Source organism: Saccopteryx leptura, chromosome 6 (assembly GCF_036850995.1).
Source record: "Saccopteryx leptura isolate mSacLep1 chromosome 6, mSacLep1_pri_phased_curated, whole genome shotgun sequence".
Lineage (NCBI taxonomy): Eukaryota > Metazoa > Chordata > Mammalia > Chiroptera > Emballonuridae > Saccopteryx > Saccopteryx leptura.
Genome location: NC_089508.1, coordinates 46,345,144 through 46,367,364, shown reverse-complemented (window position 1 = coordinate 46,367,364; position 22,221 = coordinate 46,345,144). Strand labels below are relative to the sequence as shown.

Sequence of the window (22,221 nt, the reverse complement as noted above, 5' to 3'; positions counted from 1 at the left end):
CTTGCTTTCAATCACAATACTTGGCAAGTGATAGGTATTCCTTTAGCAAATATGTTAGTAAAACAATGTAACATAGTTTTTTTTTTTTAATTAATTTTTAGAGACTGAGGGGGAAGAGAGAGAGAGAGAGAGAGAGAGAGAGAGAGAGAGAGAGGCACTAGTTTGTTGTTCCATGTGTTTATGCATTCATTGGTTGATTCTAGTATGTGACCTGACCAGGGATTGAACCCACAACCTTGACACGTTAGGACAATGCTTTAATCAACTGAGCTACCAGGTCAGGGCTTAATGTGACATAGTTTTAATGACATGTGAGTATCTTCCTTTTACTGGTCCGTAAGAGCCCTTGGTTGTTGTTTTCCAACAAAGTAAGAATAGCAACCATTTATCCAACTGGAGTATTTGTTTTCCTTTTATCAAATTTACATTCCATTACAAATTTACATTGCTTTGTTTCTGTGCCTTTCTGTATATGCAATTATTATTATTTTTTATCCAATCACAAATCATAGTATATTCTTTTTGAATACAATTTGTTTCAGTTCAACTCTATCTGGAAGAAGATGATTAGATTTGGGGAGCAAGTAGACCAGTAGTTAGTTGAACCTTGAGGTTCTCTTGATGGAGGTCATTGGTTGCAGAGGCCAGATCAAGGCATTCTACCTGGCTTATTGGGAAGCAGAAACCCTGGAAGTAAACATCCCTTAATAAAAGACTGAAGAAGAGAAGAGAAAATTCTAGGGCATTCACATGGTAGCTGCCTGGGGTAGTCTTGCTTCTGTCTTCCTGTAAGGCTCAGCTCAAATGCCCTGTGCACATCAAACCTTTCTCTGATCCAATAGATATTAGGCTAGGTCTGCTGCTATGTTCTTTTCCTATTCTAGCACTTAGAATAGTTAAAAAAAAATAATGACTAGTTTATCCTCACACTAGAAATGGAACTCTGCAAGAATCTGTCTTGTTCACCATTGGATTTTTCAGCCTAACACAGTGCCTCATACATAGTAGGTATTTAGTATATATGTGCTGAAAGGAAGGAAAAAAGAAAATACTGTAATTAATGAAGTTTCCAATAAATAATTGATTGGGGTGGAGATACAGAATGCAATTTTTCAGGTTCTGGAGTAGCAGAAAACGAAAATCTTTGTCTTGAAGTTTCAGATGCTGTGTCCGGATAAGGAATGGGAATCATTCACACTTTCTAATAATATAGCTATCCTGTGACAGTTGCGCTTGTCCCTACTACTCATTAGTGGGTCTAGAGGTCCTTTCTGTTGGTGGGAGAATTAAGAAGGGGAAGCCTTGGCTTTGGCAAAGGTGTGTTTAAATTCTTGTCCTATTTCTAAGGAGGGTGAATTGTTGATGTCTTGATGCATATACCAGTATAAACACACATCCAAAACAAATAAACAGACAAATGAAAGTTGTTCATAGTCTTTTTGTTTTCTTCGTGTAATTTTATACTTTATGCTTATCAAATCAATTAAGAAGAGTAAGGATGCTGCAAAAATTCTTACATACTTGTGGTAAGTAGACTAATGGCTCCCCAAAGATGTGCATGTTCTAATCTCCAGAACCTGTGAATATATTACCTGATACAGAAAAGGGACTTTGCAGATGTGATTACGGTTAAGGACCTTGAGATGGGAGATTATCCAGGTGGACCCAATGTAATCACGTGGGTTCTTAAAGAGGAAGACCTTTTCAGACTATGGTCAGGAGACACAACTATGGAAGAATATCAGAGAGATGCAACAATGCTGATTTTAAAGATAGAGGAAAGAGGAGACAAGAATTGTGGACAGTTTTTAGAAGCTAGAAAAGACAAAGAAAGGATTACTCGATAAAGCCTTGAGGAAGAAATGCATCCTTGTCGACACCTTGATTTTAGCTCCCATGAGACTTGTATTGGATTTATAACCTACAAACCTGTAAGATAATAAATTTGTGTTATTTAACCACTAGATTTTCAGTAATTTATTATAGCAGCAATAGAATGCAAAGATAATAATGACCTATAATTAATAATTTCATTCTAAGGTACTCTGTAAAGACATACATGCTTCAACAATCTTGTATCTGCTAAGTCTTTCTCATAAAGACCAAAGATTCTACCAGGCTCACTCAAGAGCTAACTCCTAGACCTGGTAAATTCTAGATGCTCAGGGAAGTTACCACCCCAAAGAGTGAGCCTTCAGCAAGGGGAATGGGAATGGGCAGACTAAAGCCTCAGTTTTTCTGTTCTCTGCTGAGATATTTTGAGGCATATTTCATGTGGTTTCTCAGGGGGTTGAGCCCCAGTTGCCCACAGCAATGAGCCTTCCCTATTTATCCTGTTCCCTCCTTCGAGCATGAAGTAGAATTAGGCAGAACTGAGTTGAATTGGGAAGCCATGAGAGAAGGGTGAAGAGCCACACACTAGAATGCTACATGTTGAAAGGCCAAGTCTAGGGAGAACCATGGGTAACTCCAGGCGAGAGGCTTTTCTGAGTTATCTTGGGGATGGCAATGCATTTGGTTGCTGGGAGGTGCCCACACAAGGTCCTCCACCCCAGTAAGCATGAACACTAACAGCAAGCCCTGGCTAGGACCTTTGCCTATAAGCAGGCTGAGGTTCTCTGGAGCTCCAACCCTTACGTACGTACTCTGGGAGTCAACTCCTAGAAAAAAAGAGGATGGGTCTTCCTGACAGAGCAAACATGCAAAGGCATGGAGGCCTGACGTGGCTGGGAAAGACATCCAGTGCGATTGACTGGGAAAGGAGATTGAGGATGAGGAGTGGAAAATGAAAACTGGAAAACCCACACTAAAAATATTCAGAGCAACTACAGTTTACTGAGTATTTACTATGCACAGGTACCAGGCCAATAGTTTTAAGGGTGATTGCATTTTGTTCTGACACTGTGTCATTTGCTTTTTGCTATTAAATCTATTACCTTTCCTCTCCTAGTTCTGCTCAGTATCATAGAGACTACAATACTCAGGTTTTGTTGCTGGCTAGTGGCCAGTGAGATTGGGTAAGAGAAGACACTTGTGGGGGAATGAAAAGAGGGAGAGGGGGAAATCTGGGTCTATTTCTCCCTTTCTCCCTGTCTCTGATCTTTATAGCAGCGGCATTTCCTTGCTGGCCCCAGGTCCCTGCTTATAACTTGCTGCCTTGTACTCCAGAACTATATTCCTCCAGTCCTAGGAGTGGTAGTGACTTTCTACTGTTACAAACGTCTGGGTTGCCTTACTGTTCCTTGTATGACTTATAAGCCCTTCCCTAACCTGCTACCCCATGGGCTGTATTAAATATCCTGTTTGAAATGCTAGAGTGGTGTCTGTTTTCCTGAAAGGACCCTGACTGGCACGCCTTCTAAAGGAGGCCGGCACTATTTAGAATCCATTTGAGGGCTGAGGGTGTGGAGGCTAAGGAAGGTAAGTGATAACCTTTGGGTCTCGCCACTGTGAGTGGGGCAAGCTGCGCCAGCTGAGATATGGCCTTGGATCCCCAGGACTGATTCTGCAGGAGGTGAAGATCAAAGGCAGAAGAGCGACAAAATTAGAACTGTGTTTTAGAAAGGATGCTGGCAGAGTTGTCTTCCACATCCAACATGCTTGCTTACCTCAATAAAACTACCCAGTTTCCACACAGATCTAAGTTGCAAATAGGGTACAAAATGCCTGTATTGGTATTGTCCTTCTGTTCCTTTGATTCTGTTAATTGTGTGCTATATTTTCCTGCAGATTTAGCTAAGAATCATTTCATGAATGAAAAGTCTTCTGTGCATCAAACCGAACTATTACCACCTGACCAAAGTCTTTTCATTAACAGACACTTTAAGTCCCAGTAGGTTCTGTGATAATCTGTAAATACTTCTTTCCTCAGGGTTCTTTGGGCCAAAGAGTGTACCACATGGACAAAATGAATCTACATGATGTAAATTATTCAAGAGCATATAAAATTTACTCTGCACATTTATGCAAATAAAAGAAGCAGAATTGTTTTTCAATATCTACTTATGTCCCACAGCTGTGTCTGAGTTATCAATAAGTTTAATTGTAAAAATGTTGGCTGAATTTTCCAGTCCTTATGTATTTTCCCAAGGAAAGCTTGTTCGTTGATGTGCTTAGGTTCAGACAGTTCAAGATGTCTTTTGATGCTATGTATTAATATTCCAATGTTCTTTATTTGGACAAAACTAGACTCATACAACTCATAGACTTCCTTTTCCATTCTAGTCCTTTATGTCCCTCACCTCTTTTCTAGCTTTCTAACTTTCTGACCTGGCATAGGATTATACAAAATTTCTGGGCAAATTGTGAAATTGAAAAACAACTTATAATCTTCAATGCCTATTGGAATGAAAATTCACTCTTGCATTTACATTGTTAGTAAAGGGTCCTGTGAGCCCATGGAAAGCTGCATGTATAGTGGTTAAGAACACGGATTCTAGAGCCCAGGTGTGAATCCAGACTACCTATTGCTAGCAATTTCTAATTGGACCTTGTATAAATTACTTAACCTCTCTATGTCTCAGTTCTTTCCTATGTAAAGTGAAGATAAGAGTAACATGTATGTCAAAGAGTTGTTATGAACATGAAATGAGTTAATAGACATGAAGCAGTTAGAGCTGTGCCCAGCATTTAATCAATGTTAGTATTATTATGTGAGTCAGCCATGGAAAATTTTTATTCCCACCATACAAATCAACAAAGATTGGAATATATATATATATTTTTTGAGGGAGGGGGTAAATATAATGATATACCTCTTCCAAGCTCTAATTGGTAACATTAGACTATTTAAGCTTTATTTAGTGGATGTTGGCATTACTCAGTTTTCCCTGTAATTGGAATGGGAGTCCTTGTACTCCAAGTCACTGGTGGTTGTAAATGCCATGAAGACAAGCCTTCAAATTTGGGTGAGAAGGGGTCAGACAGTACTGTAGCAGACAGGGGCAGGGCACTGGGGACCTTTCTGTGGGAAACTTGCTCCTGGGCTGCATCCCTGGCAGTCCAATTTCTTTCCACACACTGGCACCAAAGACAGGGCACACATTCATGTTTGGAATTTCTAAACTTTTAAAGAATATATACTGATAACAGAAGAAAGGCAGGAAACTAAAGCAGAATGTAGGGTTTCACTGCCACTCTGCCTTGCCCGTTATTCCTCCTTCACTTCATGGCCACTGTGGGTGCTCCAAGTTCTGTCCTTGGGCTTCTGGCACCAGAAAGACGGCAGGTTTTCTACTGGAATGTTAGCCACCCTGCAGGGATCCGACGGGCACCTTCCTTCCAGCTAGAAATTGTAGACATAGGGAGGTCGCTCGGTGCCAGTCCTTTCTTCTGAGTGTTGACTCTCCTTCAAACTCTGCCTGGTTTAGGTTATTCTCCAGTGCCTGCAGATAATTGTTTTACAATTTGTATAGAGTTATTTCTGAAATGGCTGGCATAATAGAAATTTACTTGGTCATTAACAGAAATGGAGCTCCTGTATAGGAACTAAAATTAAAAAATCTATTCACTGAGTTTTTAATTTCATTTATTGTATTTTTAAAAATTTTTTATTAATTTTAATTTATTGTGTTTACATGGAGTCAAGTGTCCCACTGAATATTACTCCCTCACCCCCATCCCGTGTCCCCTTTTTATACCCCCTTTGCTCCCCTCCCCTAACTCCCTCCCCCTTTCCTTCAAGAATCTGCTGTCCTGTTATCTGTATCTATGTTTTATGTATATATATTTTCTCTAATCCCTTCACCTTCTCTGATCCCATCCCCTTATCCCCCTTCACTCTGACAGCTGTCCCTCTGGTCCCTGTGATCTTGCCTCTGCCTCTATTCCATTCCTCAGTTGACTTTGTTCATTAGATTCCACATATAAGTGAGATCATATGATATTTGTCTTTCTCTGTCTGGCTTATTTCACTTAGCATAATATATAATATATAAATAGTTTCTAGGTCCATCCATGCCATCACAAAAGTAAGATTTCCTTCTTTTTCATGGCCACATAGTATTCCATTGTATATATGTACCACTGCTTTTTAATCCACTCATCCACTGATGGACATTTGGGCTGTTTCAGATTTGGCTATTGTAAACAATGCTGCAATAAACATGGGGATGAATATCTTCTTTTGAATCAGTGATTTAGTATTCTTAGTGTATATTCCTAAAAGTTGGATAGCTGGGTCAAAAGGCAGTTCTATTTTTAATTTTTTGAGGAAAACCCATACAGTTCTCCACAGTGGCTGCACCAGTCTGCATTCCCACCAGCAGTGCAGGAGGGTTCCCTTTTCTTCACATCCTCGCCAGCACTTATTGTGTGTTGTTTTGTTAATGTGTGCCATTCTGACAGGTGTGAGGTGGTAACACATTGTGGTTTTAATTTGCATTTCTCTGATGATTAGTGATGTTGAACATTTTTTTATATGCCTATTGGCCATCTGTATGTCCTCTTTGAAGAAGTGCCTATTCAGTTCTTCTTTATTATTATTATTTTTTAAGACTTTACTCAATTTTAGAAAGGAGAGAGAGATAGAGAGAGAGAAAGGGGAGGAGCAGGAAACATCAACTCCCATATGTGCCTTGACCAGGCAAGCCCAGGGTTTTGAACCAGTGACCTCAGTGTTCCAGGTCAATGCTTTATCCCACTGTGCCACCACAGGTCAGGCTTTATTCAGTTCTTTGCCCATCTTTTTAATTGAATTGTTTACCTTCCTGTTGTTGAGTTTTAGAAATTCTTTATAAATTTTGTGCCATGGGCCAGCCGTGATGAGTATGTTCAGGTCCCAAGCGGGAATGGTACGGAATTGATGAAAATAGACATAAAGAATTAAAGATGTATAAGATGGGTCCGGGAGGGCTTCACAGTTCCTGCTAGCAGAGAATTACTGCCTTAGCAGAGCTGCCAAACATGGCCACCCCCAGAAACGCATCCTTCTTTATTTACAGATCAAAGTGATAATTAGCATACAGTGTCCAAGGCAACATAAGAACTCCATCAAGTGTAGAAAACCCCCACTAATACATAAACATACACAAAGAAGCCAGTCTTTTCTTCCAGGAAACATGGGGGGAAGGATGAGCAAATACATGGAGGTGTGGGGAAGGGCTTAACCTTTTATAACTTAGTGAGTCAGAGGGCAGAGGGCTGGGCAGCAGCCTCTGTCCACAAAATCCAAACTGCAAAATACCCTGTTGGCTTTTTGGTTCCCAAGAATTTTGGTTATTAACCCCTTATCAGATATATTGGCAAATATGTTCTCCCATTGTGTGGGTTGTCTTTTTATTTCATTCATAGTGTTTTTTGCTGTGCAAAAGCTTTTTAGTTTGATATAGTCCCATTTGTTCATCCTGTCCTTTATTTCACTTGCCCGTGGAGATAAATCAGCAAAAATATTGCTACGAGAAATATCAGAGAGTTTACTGCCTATGTTTTCTTCCAAGATGTTTATGATTTGACAACTTACATTTAAGCCTTTTAGCCATTTTGAGTTTATTTTTGTGAATGGTGTAAGTTGGTGGTCTAGTTTTATTTTTTTGCAAGTACCTGTCTAATTTTCCCATCACTATTTATTAAAGAACTGTCTTTACTCCTTGTATGGTCTTATCTCCTTTGTCAAATATCAATTGACCATAGAGCTGTGGGTTTATTTCTGGGTTCTCTGTTCTGTTCCATTAATCTGTATGCCTGTTCTTATGCCAGTACCAAGCTGTTTTGAGTATAATGGCCTTGTAGTATAACTTGATATCAGGAAGTGTGATACTTCCCACTTTATTCTTCATTTTCAAGATTGCTGAGGCTATTCGTGTTCTTTTTTGGTTCCATATACATTTTTGGAATATTTGTTCTATACTTTTGAAATATGTCATTGGTATTTTAATAGGAATTGCATTGAATTTATAGATTCTTTTTGGTAATATAGACATCTTAATGATGTTTATCCTTCCTAACCATGAACATAGTATATGCTTCCACTTGTTTGTATCTTCCTTGATTTCTTTCATCAATGTTTTATAATTTTTCGAGTACAAGTCTTTTACCTCCTTGGTTAAATTTACTCCTAGGTACTTTTTTTTTTTTTTTTTTTTTTTTGCCGTAATAGTGAAGGGGATTGTTTCCTTAATTTCTCTTTCAGACAGTTTATTGTTGGTGTATAAAATGCCACTGACTTCTGAATATTAATTTTATATCCTGCTACCTTGCTGAATTTATTTATCAGGTCTAGTAGTTTTTTGACTGAGACTTTAGGGTTTTCTATGTACAGTATCATGTCACCAGCAAATGATGATAGTTTTACTTCTTCTTTTCCAATTTGGATGTTTTTATTTCTTCTTTTTGTCTAATTGCTGTGGCTAAGACTTCCAGAACTATGTTAAATAAAAGTGGTGAAAGAGGGCACCCCTGCCTTGTTCCTGATCTTAAGGGGATTGCTTTTAATTTTCGCCCATTGAGTATGATGTTGGCTGTGGATTTGTCATAGATGGCCTTTATCATGTTGAAGTATGTTCCCTGTATTCCTACTTTGCTGAGAGTTTTGATCATAAATGGGTGCTGGATTTTATCAAATGCTTTTTCTGCATCTATTGATATTATAGTATCATGTGATTTTTTTCTTCCTTTGTTTATGTGATGAATCACATTGATTGGTTTGTAAATATTGTACCAGCCTTGCCTCCCCAGAATAAATCCCACTTGATCATGATGTATAATTTTTTTATGTATTGGTGGATCTGGTTTGCTAATATTTTGTTGAGAATTTTAGCATCTAAGTTCAACAGGGATATTGGCCTATAGTTTTCTTCTTTGTAGTGTCTTTACCTGGATTATGCTTGCCTCATAAAAGGAGCTTGGAAGTCTCCCCTCCTCTTGAATTTTTTGAAATAGCTTGACAAGGATAGGTGTTAGTTCTTTGAATATTTGTTAAAATTTGCCAGTGAAGCCATTTGGTCCAGACTTTTATTTGCTGGAAGTTTTTTGATAACTGTTTCAATTTCATTTGTTGTAATTGGTCTGTTTAGGTTTTCTGATTTTTCCAGATTGAGTTTTGGAAGATTATATGTTTCTAGAAATTTATCCATTTTGCCTAGGTTGTCCAATTTTTTGGTAGATCTTCATAGTATTTTCTTACAATCCTTTGTATTTCTGTGGTGTCAGTTGTCACTTTTCCACTTTCATTTCTAATTTTATTTATTTGAGTCATCTCTCTTTTTTTCTTGATGAGTCTGGTTAAAGGTTCATCAATCTTGTTTACCTTTTTGAAGAACCAGCTCTTGTTTTCATTAATCTTCTGTATTATTTTTTTAGACTCTATGTCATTTATTTCTGCTCTGATCTTTATTATTTCCTTCCTTCTACTTCCTCTAGGCTCTATTTGTTGTTCTTTTTCTAGTTCTTTTAGATACAATGTTAAGTTGTTTATTTGAGCTTTTTCTTGTTTCTTAAGGTATGCCTAATAATGCTATGAACTTCCTTCTCAGGACTGCTTTTGCTGTGTCCCATAAATTTTGAGTTGTATGTTCATTTTCATTTATTTCAAGGAAATTTTTTATTTCTTTCTTGATCTTGTTGTTAACCCATTCATTATTTAATAACATGCTATTTAGCCTCCAAGTGTTTGAATGTTTTTCAGTTTTTTATTGTAGTTGATTTCTAGTTTCATGCCATTGTGATCTGAGAAGATGCTTGATATGATTTCAATCTTCTTAAATTTATTGAGACTCGTTTTGTGTTATTGTATTTTTTAGTTGTAGAATTTCCCAGTCCTTTAAAAATAGTTGGTTTTAACTGTTTAGCTTCTCAATCTTGTGTTTTAATTTCCTAAATATATTAATCTTAATTATTTCAAAGTTTGTATTTCATACTTCCCTTATCTAGATCCACTGTGGGTTTGTTTTTTAAAAAAATTTTACACTACAATTACAATTTCACCAGTCATTAAAGAAGATAGATTCATTTCTTGATTTTATTTTTCCTGCTAGCTCTAGCCCTGTTTCTTTCTTCCCTTTGCTACATACCTTTGAAAAAATTCTTTATTCTTACTTTTTCCTAGTTATCTTCATCCGTTTTTTCCCCCTTAACTCAATCTGAGCAGTCCTTCTCTTGTAGGTGTTTTTATGTGCCAGTAGTGGTGTGGTTTCTGCATTGTTAAATCCAATGATTTTTGTCAGTCCTCCTCTTATTTTACCTGTAAATTGACTATTTTCTCCTTCCTTATAAACTTTCTTTACTTGGCTACCAGAACACTGAAGACACTAATTGTTCCTTCTCTTTCTCCTTTATTCCTTTTCCATTGTTTTTTATTTTTCTCCTTCCTTCCTTCTTCCCTTTCTTTCTTTCTATCTTGGACTAATCCAGTACTAAATTCTTTTTAACTTAAAAAATATTATTAATTTTAGAAAGAGGAATGGGGGGGGGAGAGAGAGAGAGAGAGAGAGAGAGATTTTTTTGTTCCAATTATTTATGCATTCTTTATTTGTTTCTTATATGTGCCCTGATCTGGGATCTAACTCCCAATCTTGGCATATTGAGAAGACTCTCTAACCAGCTGAGCTACCCACTAGGGCCAGTACTAAATTCTTGATCTTCTCTCTTTTTAGCTGTACTTCCTCCCTTGGTGTTCTCCATCTGTCTTATAGTTTTAAATCCATCTATGTATTATAACTCACAAATTCATATTTGCAGTCTAGATCCCTCTGCCAAACTCTAGACAAATCTACTCAGCTCTTGAATCGATAACTATACTGGATATAAAATAAACACCTTAACCCTGGCCAGGCAGCTCACTTTGTTAGAGCGCCATCCCGATATGCCAAGGTTGTAGGTTTGATCCCCAGTCAGGTCACATACAAGAATCAATCAATGAATGTATGTTTCTCTATTTCTCAAATCAATAAATAAAAAGATTAGAAAACAAATAGACACCTTAAACTTTATATGTTCAAAGCTGAGCTCCTCATTTTCTTCTCCCCATGTGCATTACCCACAAAGTCCTCTATCCAAGTATAATATATCTTCACTGACCTGTGTCTTGGGTCAAAATTCTCAGTCATTCTCTTCACTCCCTTGTGTTAATTAATTATTTTAAAAAGAACTTTATTATTCAAAGTAGACAATTTATTATTTTTTAGTATATTTACTGTGTTGTATAGCCATTATCACCATCTAATTTTAGGACATTTTCATCGTTCCCCCTTTCCCCCCAATAACTTGTACCCATTAGCAGTCACTCCCTATTTTTTTTGCAGCATCCCCCATCTGTCCTTTTAGCCACTAAACTCCTGGAAAGGAGATTTATGATAGCTTTACTCTTGGTTTTGCTCCTGGGAATAGACCCAGCCTAAAAAGCAAATTTATGGCAGCCTCATTTCTCAAATGTTTCTGTTTTCAGACAGATGAGTGAAGCTCTGAGAAGGCTTCTTTCTGTATCTGTTGAATCTTAGACATATTCATCTTGGAGTAAGCTTTGTACTGATTCTGAGGTTCTGAGTCAGTCCCCACAGAGTCTTCCTTCAGCTACTCAGTCTTTCAGATGCTGCTTTTGGAATCAGAAACTTTGGAAAAGCATCCCCAAATCCTATAATATTCTCTTTTGGCTTTCTTCCTCTTGGATTTTGATTTTATAATCCTCACTGTCTAGAGAGATCTCCAGTGCCTTTTAGCGGATTTGAAAAAAAAAATTTCATCTAGCTTTCCTAGTTGTTCTTTGCAGGAAGGTTGGTTTAAAAATGGCCTACTCTGCCAACAGATATATGAAATGCACAACTTCACTAGCTATCAAAGAAATGCAAATAAAAACCACAATGAGATACCCCCTCACACCTGTTAGAATGGCTATTATTAGTAAGAAGAAGCAACAGGTGTTGGAGAGGTTGTGGAGAACCTCATAAACTACTGGTAGGAATGTAAATTGGCACAGCCACTTTGGCAAACAGTATGGAAGTTCCTCAAAAAATTAAGAAAGACATCTGTGAAAATATGTGTACCTTATGTTCATTCATTGCAGCATTATTAACAGTAGCTAAGATATGGAAACAACCTAAGTGTTTTTTGAGGGATGACTGAATAAAGAATATGTATTGAATAGCACATATAAACAATGAAATACTATTCAGCCAAAAGAAAGGATGAAGAGACACACGTTGTTTCAACAAGGTTAAGGGTCTTGGCCCTGGCTGGTTGGCTCATTGGTAGAGCCAGGGCCTGGCATGTGGATATACTAGGTTCGATTCCTGGTCAGGGCACACAGGAGAAGCTACTATCTGCTGTTCCACTGTCCCCCTCCCCCTCCCCTCTCTCTCTTTTACTCTCTCTTTTCCCCCTCTCTTCCTCTCGCATACCCATGGCTCGACTGGTTTGAACAAGTTGGCCCCGGGCACTGAGGGTGGTTCCATGGCCTTGACTCAGCTGCTAAAATAGCTCAGTTACCAAGCAATGGAGCAATGGCCCCAGATAGGCAGAGCATCGCCCAGAAGGGGGCTTTCTGGATGGATCCTGGTCAGGACACATGTGGGAGTCTATCTCTCTGCTTCCCACTTCTCACTTAATTAGAAAAAAAAGATTAAAGGTCATAACTGGAAAATAGTGGGAAAGGGATTAAAGTCTGGGTCTTTTCACCTCTAGAGCCTTAATAACTCTGCTATGTTGCAAATTTTTAAAAAAATAAAATTTCACTTTTGTGTTTTTCTACCACTAGCCTCATTGCACACTCCCCTTCCCCACAGAAAGTTGCAAATACAGTGAGGAAATTTTAAATAAAACACAGATCCAAACCAGAAGTCTTACAACATCTAAGGGGCAAAAAAAGCCTAAAAGAATCCAAATATTTCAATAGGGTTAGTGTTAACTTCAAAAAAGAAAAGTTAAGGCCCTGGCCGGTTGGCTCAGCGGTAGAGCGTCGGCCTAGCGTGCGGAGGACCCGGGTTCGATTCCCGGCCAGGGCACACAGGAGAAGCGCCCATTTGCTTCTCCACCCCTCCGCCACGCTTTCCTCTCTGTCTCTCTCTTCCCCTCCCGCAGCCGAGGCTCCATTGGAGCAAAGATGGCCCAGGCGCTGGGGATGGCTCTGTGGCCTCTGCCTCAGGCGCTAGAGTGGCTCTGGTCGCAACGTGGCGACGCCCAGGATGGGCAGAGCATTGCCCCCTGGTGGGCAGAGCGTCGCCCCTGGTGGGCGTGCCGGGTGGATCCCGGTCGGGCGCATGCGGGAGTCTGTCTGACTGTCTCTCCCTGTTTCCAGCTTCAGAAAAATGAAAGAAAAAAAAAAAGAAAAGTTAAGTAGTTATTATGTCTACTCAATACAAAAAAAAGTAGTTTCTATGAGAAATGTATATCCTATAATGCCCAAAGACTATTCAAAGCTTGAAAATGTAATAGAAAAATAAAAATGTCATTGAAAATAGAAAAGAACATAATTTATTTGGAACAAAGATTAAGTTATATAGTTTTTTGGCTTTTTGGCCTTTTGGCCAAGATGTAGTGTAGCAATTTGTTCTTACCAGTTTAATATCTGATATGTCCTCTGTCTGAGGACAATAAATTAAATGTGCTTTTGGAGCAGGGAGATGGAGTAGGAGCTTGCTCCGTCCACTCACACACGAGCTGGTATTGCAGTGCTTCTGGAAATGGTGCACAAAAAAAGCAAAAAAAGTTTAAGTTATAATAAAAATATATCTAAAGAAATATCACATCACAACTAAGATATTGCAAAGAAATTGATTTATTTCTACAATAACTCTTTACCGAGTACTCACTATTAAGTTCTGGTGCTGAAGATACCACAGTGAACAAAACACAGCTAAAGCTCTTTCTCTTATGGAGCTTATATCCTAGAGAAGGAAGATAGATGACAAATAATTTAAATATATGTATAGTAAATGTTAGGTGATAATGAGTGATTTGGTAAAAAAAAGTCATAATAAGGAAAACATTATCTTAGGGTGGGAATGAGGTTATATTTTAGATTGAGCATTCAGAAAAGTCCTTATGGGTACTGTAACTACTGAAGGAAGTGAAGGAGCAAGCCATGTGGATAGTGAGGGAAGAACATTTTGACCAAAAGATCAGTAAATGCAAAGTTTGTGACGAGGGAAGCATGTGTGGCCTTTTTCTGGAACAACAAGGGGAATTTACTCCTCTCAATGAGGGGGATGATTTCAGGAAGTGAGATCAGATACCAGCAACAACATATCATGTAGGACCTTGAGGTCGTTGTAAGGCTTTTGAGAGGGTTTGAAGCAGAGGAATGTCACACTCTGATTTATGCTTTTACTATATCATTCTGGCCGTTCTATTGGAGATGGAATGAAGAGGGCAAGATAGGAAGCAGGAAGATCACCTAAGAGGCTACTGTAAAATTTCAGGGGGACAGTGGCCTGAGAGGGGCAGAAATGGTAGGAATGGCAATAAGCAGTGGAATTTCAGAAATGCTAGAGAACAGAACAGACAGATTGCTTATGGGATGTGAGAGCAAGAGAAGGGCAAAGGATTATTACAAAAAAATTTTTTTTCTGAAGTTGGAAACGGGGAGGCAGTCAGACAGATTCCCACATGCGCCTAACCGGGATCCACCCGGCATGCCCACCAGGGGGTGATGCTCTGCCCATCTGAGGCATTGCTCTGTTGCGACCAGAGCCATTCTAGTGCCTGAGGCAGAGGCCATCCTCAGTGCCCGGGCCAACCTTGCTCCAATGGAGCCTTGGCTGCGGGAGGGGAAGAGAGAGACAGAGAGGAAGGAGAGGGGGAGGGGTGGAGAAGCAAGATGGGTGCTTCTCCTGTGTGCCCTGGCCAGGAATCGAACCCTGAACTCCTGCACGCCAGGCCGATGCTCTACCACTGAGCCAACTGGCCAGGGCCTGGATTATTACAAATTTTAAACTAGATGAACTGAAAGAACAGATTTTTGATTTATCAGGATGGGAAAGACTATGGGAAGGGTGGATTTGGGTGTTGGACACCCAAAGAAAAGACGGCTCTGCAAGCGAGGGATTCAAGGTAAAAACCAGGGATTGAGAAGTGGAAGAATTGTCGATATACACTTACCATGGGGTTCAGGAAGTGTATGAGTTTGCTAGGGATGAGTGTAAACAGAGAAGGAAGGAGGTCCAAGGTCCGAGTCTGGGGAATTTTAACATCTCTAAGAGAGGAAGTTTCCAGCAAAGAAAACTGATACCCAGCCATCAGTGAGGTAGGAAGAGAACCCAGAGGATGGGGTCCTAGAAACCAAGAGGAGAAAGCAGCTATGAAGGAAGTTGTCATCAATGGGGTCTGAGAATTGACCCTTTGACTTGCGATCACTGATGACCTTGACCAAAGCAACTGCAGAAGAGGTAGGAAACATAATCATGGCTGTAATGGTTTCCAGAGAGGATGATAGGAGAGGAAGTAGAGACAGAAAGGATAGATAACTTCTTCAAGAAGCTTTCATGTAAAAGCAAGTGGCAACTAGAGGGGAAAGTGATGTCATTTTCTTCTTTTTTATAATGGGAGATATAGCATATTTATGGGAGTGATCCAGTGATGAGGAAACATTTGATGATTTAGGAAAGGGGACATTTCCTAATGCAATATCCTTGAATAAGTGAAAGAGGATTTGACCTGGTGCACAGATTCAGTTTAGCTAGGAGCTGAGGGTTGTCTGGGTGAGAGCATGTATAATTCATCCACAGTGATAGGAAGACAATCAGTGTACAGCTATGTGGAGATGAGGTGGTAAAATCATATGGAAATACTCACAGTGAAGTTTCTCACTGAGAGAAGAAGCAAGGTCATGAACTGATCGTGTAGAGAAGAAAAGAAGTTTAAGGTATGCGGATGAAGGTATGACTACTAGCGGGGAAATGAGGATGGTTGCCCAGAAGCACTAATGGCCTACTTGAGCATAGGTATCAAGAACTTTACACTGAGACTAGTTTACATATTTCTGTGCTCTTCTCCACCCACAGTCAGCTGCAGATGCAGAGTGGGTGGAGAGTTAGATAGAGTCACAGCTGGAGTTTACTCAGTGTGATGGTTAATTTTATGTGTCAATTTGACTGGGCTAAGGGGATACACTGTGGCTGTGAGGTTTTTTCTAGAATAAACTAGCAGCATATGAATTGGTAAGCCCCAGCACAGGTAGGCATCATCCAATCTGTTGAGGATCTGGATAGAAAAAAAAAAAAAAAAGCAGAGGAGCCTGACCTGTGGTGGTGCAGTGGATAAAGTGTTGACCTGGAAATGCTATAGTTGCTGGTTCAAAACCTCGGGCTTGTTGCCCAGTCAAGGAACATATGAGAAACAACTACTTCCCATGCCTTGCCACTCCCTTCTCTACTCTCTCTTAAAAAATAATAAGAAAATCTTAAAAAATAAAAATAAAAGAGGCAGAGGAAGGGTGAATTCACCCACTCTGTCTCAGCTGAGAGACCCATCTTCTGCTTTCAGACATCAATGTTCCTGGTTCTGGAGCTTTCAAATTCAAATGGAGACTTACACCATCAGCCTCCTGATTCTTAGGCCTTTGGACTTGGGCTGAATTCCATTACTAGCTCTCATGGTTCTCCAGTGAGCACACAGCAGATCATGGAACTTGTTGGCCTCCAGGACTGAATGAGCCAATTCCTATAATGTCTCCTCTTATATATTTCTCTCTGTAGAGCTTATTGGTTCTGTTTCTCAAGAGAAGCCTAACTAATCCTCTAGAGAAGTGTAATGGAGAGATAAGGAAGTTGAGGTGTATAATAGGGAGTGATTATAATAGCGGTCAATGGCAGCTAAGCTAGGTGAGGGAAGTGAAGCAATGCAGTTGTAGATAAAAACGTGGTCTGGGGTATGTCCCCAAGAGTGTGTGACTGAGGTAGAGTGGAGAATAAGATTGGACAGTGAAAGGTAAAGGATTAAAAAACTAGAGATTGGAAAAGTTATCAACATGGATATTGAAATTGCCAAGTAATATGTCAGAAACTATGTAAGAGAAAGTAATAATGGCCAGGTTCTAATTTCCTTCAAAGCATGTGAGGGATGATCCAGGGGTCTGTAGATAGCTCCAACAAAGGAATAGAAAATAACAGTCTGAGGGAATAATTTTTTTTACTATTCTGAACAAACTACATTTTATTATGAAAAAAAAAAAGAAGATATAAAGACTACATGCCTACATTTCATTTATAGTGTTCAAGCTTTGGAAGAACACGTGTAAAGGAAGCAAAATTCTGATAAAAAAACTGTATTAATCAAATGTCAAATTTTCACTATCACTTTCCTAAAAAGGTGTTTCCCTCAGTATCTATTAATCACAAAGAAACGTGAGCTGTGAATGAACAATTCAGAAAATAAACATGTACAAATTAATGACATTATTATGACCAAGGTGTTTGGTATACAGTGAATTAGGAGTTTCGGATCATCAAGAAAATGCTTCTTAAACAACCCTTCAAACTTCAATAAACCTCTTCAGGTAGTAGATCTGTCCCAGTGTTACAGCAACTAGAATAAGCACTTCAAGGAAGGACCAGACTCTTCTGTTTGTGCTGCCATTGGTAGCTGTGAGTAATCTCTCCCAGACTTCCATGTATTCCTGATCAGGCTTCGCGGCTGTCCTCACCACAGCTAGTTCATTAATCAGATTGTACAGCTTGTCTGGTGAGCTTCTGTTTCCATGTCTTATCCTTTTGGGGCCTCCCCAATATCAATGGTGAACATCACTATTCTTTGGTGTCATGATGGATATCCTATTGTTAAAATAAATCTTATCTTCTATTCACGTGAGCAGTAAATGTGTTTTTCCAACTGGACTCCTGGTCTGCTTTATAAATTATTATAAATTATTATAAGTTATTATCAGGTCCTATAATCTGCATATCAATGTCCAGGAAACTGGCCTCAGCCACCTAGATGATAAGGCCTGTCTTGGTGCCCAAGGTGACCCGCTTGAAGAAGCACTCTTTGGCAAGTGCTTTGATGCTGACAAAGTAGCCTGAGGCTGTGGCCAGAGGGTAGCCAGGAGCACCAGTAGCTCAGCAAGCATCTTCATGGTGGGGTCAAAGCTAGGACGGGTACTGTGGCCTCCAAGGTGCTGTCGCTGCCTCTACTACCTCCTCTGAAGATATAATTTTCAAGACAAGATCCTTTTAGGAGGAAAGTAAGACCAAAGTTACAGAAGTGGTGCCTGGGAGCAAGCAGTGCTCCTCTATTTGTATTCTGGTAAAGATCTAGAGTATCTAGACTCTAGTATAGTTAGTGCTCTATCTCTACTCCAGACTCAGGTACAGGGGCTATGGGAAAGAAAACAGCCACTATCTGAGAGGGCTGAAGAGAAAAAGTTGTCCTCAGGAAAGAGCCAGTTTCTCTGAGAGTAACTAGGTGAAGGGATTATTTAGAGAAGAGATTGTGTTTATGGTGGTTCAGTTGATGGTGAACTGAGCTCCAGAAGACACAGTTGAAGGTTTTTGGAAGTTGGAGAAGGATGGGAAATAGAATTTAATTAAGGAATATACAGAGCTGAGTGGGGATATGGGTGATGAGAGATGATCTTGGGCATCAGGTAGAAATTGGAGATTAACATAAACAGGGATATTTGTAATGTTGGCACTGGTACTTGTGGTCTCAAAGCAGAGCATGATGGCGAGGATCTGAACATTGAAGTAGAAGGAAGGTAGAGAGTGCAACAGTGTTGTGTGGGCTCTGGGCATACTTGGAAAATTCAGTAGCAAAACTTTTTCTTTTTTTAGTGCAAGAGAGATTGAACAAGAGAGAGAGAGAGAGAGATGGACAGAGAGGGACAAACAGACAGGAAGGGAGAGAGTTGAGAAGCATCAATTCTTTGTTGCAGCACCTTAGTTGTTCATTGACTGCTTTCACACATATGCCTTGTGTTGGGGGGGGCTCCAGCTGAGTCAGTATTATATCTATGATCACACGCTCAAGATAGCGACCCTGTACTCAAGCTGGTGAGCCCACACTCAAGCCAGTGACCTTGAGATTTTGAACCTGGGTCCTCAGTGTCTCGGCCAATGCTCTATCCACTGTGTCACCACCTGGTCAGGCTCACTAGCAAAACTATTGAATCTTGTAGTTTCTTTGTTTGGAGAGTTTTTTTTTTTGTTTTTTTGTTTTGTATTTTTCTGAAGCTGGAAACGGGGAGAGACAGTCAGACAGACTCCCGCATGCGCCCGACCGGGATCCACCCGGCACGCTCACCAGGGGCGACGCTCTGCCCACCAGGGGGCGATGCTCTGCCCCTCCGGGGCATCACTCTGCCGCGACCAGAGCCACTCTAGCGCCTGGGGCAGAGGCCAAGGAGCCATCCCCAGCACCCGGGCCATCTTTGCTCCAATGGAGCCTTGGCTGCGGGAGGGGAAGAGAGAGACAGAGAGGAAGGAGAGGGGGAGGGGTGGAGAAGCAGATGGGAACTTCTCCTGTGTGTCCTGGCCGGGAATCGAATCCAGGACTTCTGTACGCCAGGCCGACGCTTTACCACTGAGCCAACCGGCCAGGGCCTGTTTGGAGAGTTTTAATTATGAATTCAATTGCTTTAGTAAATATGGGACTATTCAGACTTTTTATTTCTTCTTGTATCAATTTTGGTTAAGTTGTATTTTTAAGGGAATTTGTTTATTTTGTCTGATTAATAAATGAAGTTACTGATTATTATTTGATTATTGGCATAAATTAATGTTAATAGTCTCTTATCTTTTTAGTATCTGTATATTTAATGGTGATATTTCCTTTTTCTTTCTTTTCATTGGTAATTTGTGTTTTTTCTTCACTTGATCAGTTTTGCTAACAGTTTATCAATTTGGTCAATCTTTTCAAAGAACAACTTTTGTATTGGTTGATTATCCCTATTACATGTATGTTTTCTCTTTTAATTTTTGCTCTTATTTTATTTTTTCAATTTTGTTTGGGTTTCATTTGCTATCCTTTATTTTTTATTTTAAAGTTATAGTACAGATTTTTCGACCTTTCTTCTTTTCTCATAAATGCATTTAGAGCTATACATTTTTCCCTAACGATTGAGTTACCTGCATTCCACAAATGTGGATATATCATGTTTTTATTTTTCTTCAGATCAAAGTATTTTCTAATGTCACTCATAATTCCTTGTTTAACTCATTGGTTAGTTAGAAGTTTGTTACTAAATTTCTGAACATTTGGAGATTTTCTAGGTATCTTCCTGTTATTGAGTACTAATTTAATTTAATGAAGTCAGAGAACATATATTATGTAAATCTGTTGTTTATTTTGCATGATATATTTTCAGAAATTGATTGGGGATGTATCTTATAAGTGAAACCACAAGACCTAGTGATGAATTGGTTGGCTGGTGGGAGGTGAGGCAAATGAGAAAGTCAACTTTATAAAAGTCATGTATTTTGGTTTTTATGGTACTTGGCACTTTCTATCATGTATTGCAATTACTTATGACACTGTGGGTGAGAATTTTCAGAATACTTTGGAAAACTTTATTTATTTATTAAAAGATTTTATTTATTCATTTTAGAGAAGGAAACAGACAGAGAGAGAGAGAGAGACAGGGAGAAAATGTGGGGAGGAGCAGGAAGCATCAACTCCCACATGTGCCTTAACCAGTCAAGCCCAGGTTTTGAACTGGCGACCTCTGTGTTCCAGGTCGATGCTTTATCCACTGCACCACCACAGGTCAGGCTACTTTGGAAAACTTTATATGAGACCTTCTCTTTTACATATAGGAAGAGTATACTATATTAATAGTAGTTCATATATTAAAGTTCATAGTTATAAAAGCTTTCCTTTAAAGCAATTTGCTTTTTTCTTTAGGGCAGTGTGTGTGTGTGTGTGTGTGTGTGTATGTATGTATGTATATACACATATATATACACACATACATTGAGTATCGTCTTTCACTTATATGTTGTACATATATAATACACACATATGGTCAGAAAAATATTTGAACTGCCAATAAGTAGATTTTAATGTTTAGAATTTAGGTTTATATTTTAAACGTGCTTAGATCTATAAAAAAGCAAACATGAAGCAATAAAATATGAATTATAATTTCTATTCAATGTAACAATTTATATTTCTTTGTATCTACTAATATTTTTTTTTCTATGGGTTTTTTTTTTTGTTGTTGTTTTTTTGTTTTTTGTTTTGCATTTTTCTGAAGCTGGAAACAGGGAGAGACAGTCAGACAGACTCCCGCATGCGCCCGACCAGGATCCACCTGGCACGCCCACCATGGGGCGACGCTCTGCCCACCAGGGGGCAATGCTCTGCCCATCCTGGGCGTCGCCATGTTGCGACCAGAGCCACTCTAGCGCCTGAGGCAGAGGTCACAGAACCATCCCCAGCGCCCGGGCCATCTTTGCTCCAATGGAGCCTTGGCTGCGCGAGGGGAAGAGAGAGACAGAGAGGAAGGTGCGGCAGAGGGGTGGAGAAGCAAATGGGCGCTTCTCCTGTGTGCCCTGGCCGGGAATCGAACCCGGGTCGTCCGCACGCTAGGCCGACGCTCTACCGCTGAGCCAACCAGCCAGGGCTCTACTAATATTTTTGTTATTTCAGTTGTAGAATTTACTTAGATAACCCTTAGGTTTTAAAGATTCAAGATCTTTAAATGGAATTTTCAGAACATATTTTAGGAAATGCCGGCCTTACATTTAAGGAGGCTAGCCTACATTTATAATAGGTCAAAAGATACATGCCACCATTATGGAAACCTCCCTTTAAGGCAATTTATTGTTTCCTTCAGCTCTTTTCTTTATATTTGACCTAAATTAGTGTCCTAAACTCTTACATTTAAAAAATTTTTTATTTTATTTTATTTTTTCTGAAGCTAGAAATGGGGAGAGACAGTCAGACAGACTCCCGCATGCACCGACAGGGATCCACCCGGCACGCCCACCAGGGGCGACGCTCTGCCCACCAGGGGGTGATGCTCTGCCCCTCCGGGGCGTCGTTCTGCCACGACCAGAGCCACTCTAGCGCCTGGGGCAGAAGCCAAGGAGCCATCCCCAGCGCCCGGGCCATCTTTGCTCCAATGGAGCCTTGGCTGTGGGAGGGGAAGAGAGAGACAGAGAGGAAGGAGAGGGGGAGGGGTGGAGAAGCAGATGGGCGCTTCTCCTGTGTACCCTGGCCGGGAATCGAACCCAGGACTTCTGCACGGCAGGCCGACGCTCTACCACTGAGCCAACCAGCCAGGGCAACTCTTACATTTTAAATAAAATTTTAGGAAGTGGCTTCCTGCTGCCAAGTAACATTTTCTTTCTCACCCTG

General features: G+C 39.9%; 2 non-coding genes and 1 pseudogene across 2 annotated transcripts; 1 reads left to right on the top strand and 2 right to left on the bottom strand.

Annotated features, from left to right (window-relative positions):
- The first annotated feature begins 13,434 nt into the window (after nucleotides 1-13,434).
- Nucleotides 13,435-13,624, top strand: LOC136377695 (U2 spliceosomal RNA). The gene has a single exon (XR_010746370.1). It is a non-coding gene; the product is annotated as a U2 spliceosomal RNA (small nuclear RNA).
- A 3,762-nt stretch (nucleotides 13,625-17,386) lies between these two features.
- Nucleotides 17,387-17,998, bottom strand: LOC136377355 (transmembrane emp24 domain-containing protein 2 pseudogene; annotated as a pseudogene).
- Nucleotides 17,999-22,073: 4,075 nt separating this feature from the next.
- TRNAG-GCC (transfer RNA glycine (anticodon GCC)) lies at nucleotides 22,074-22,149 on the bottom strand. Its single transcript has one exon. It is a non-coding gene; the product is annotated as a tRNA-Gly (tRNA).
- Between the last annotated feature and the right edge of the window lie 72 nt (nucleotides 22,150-22,221).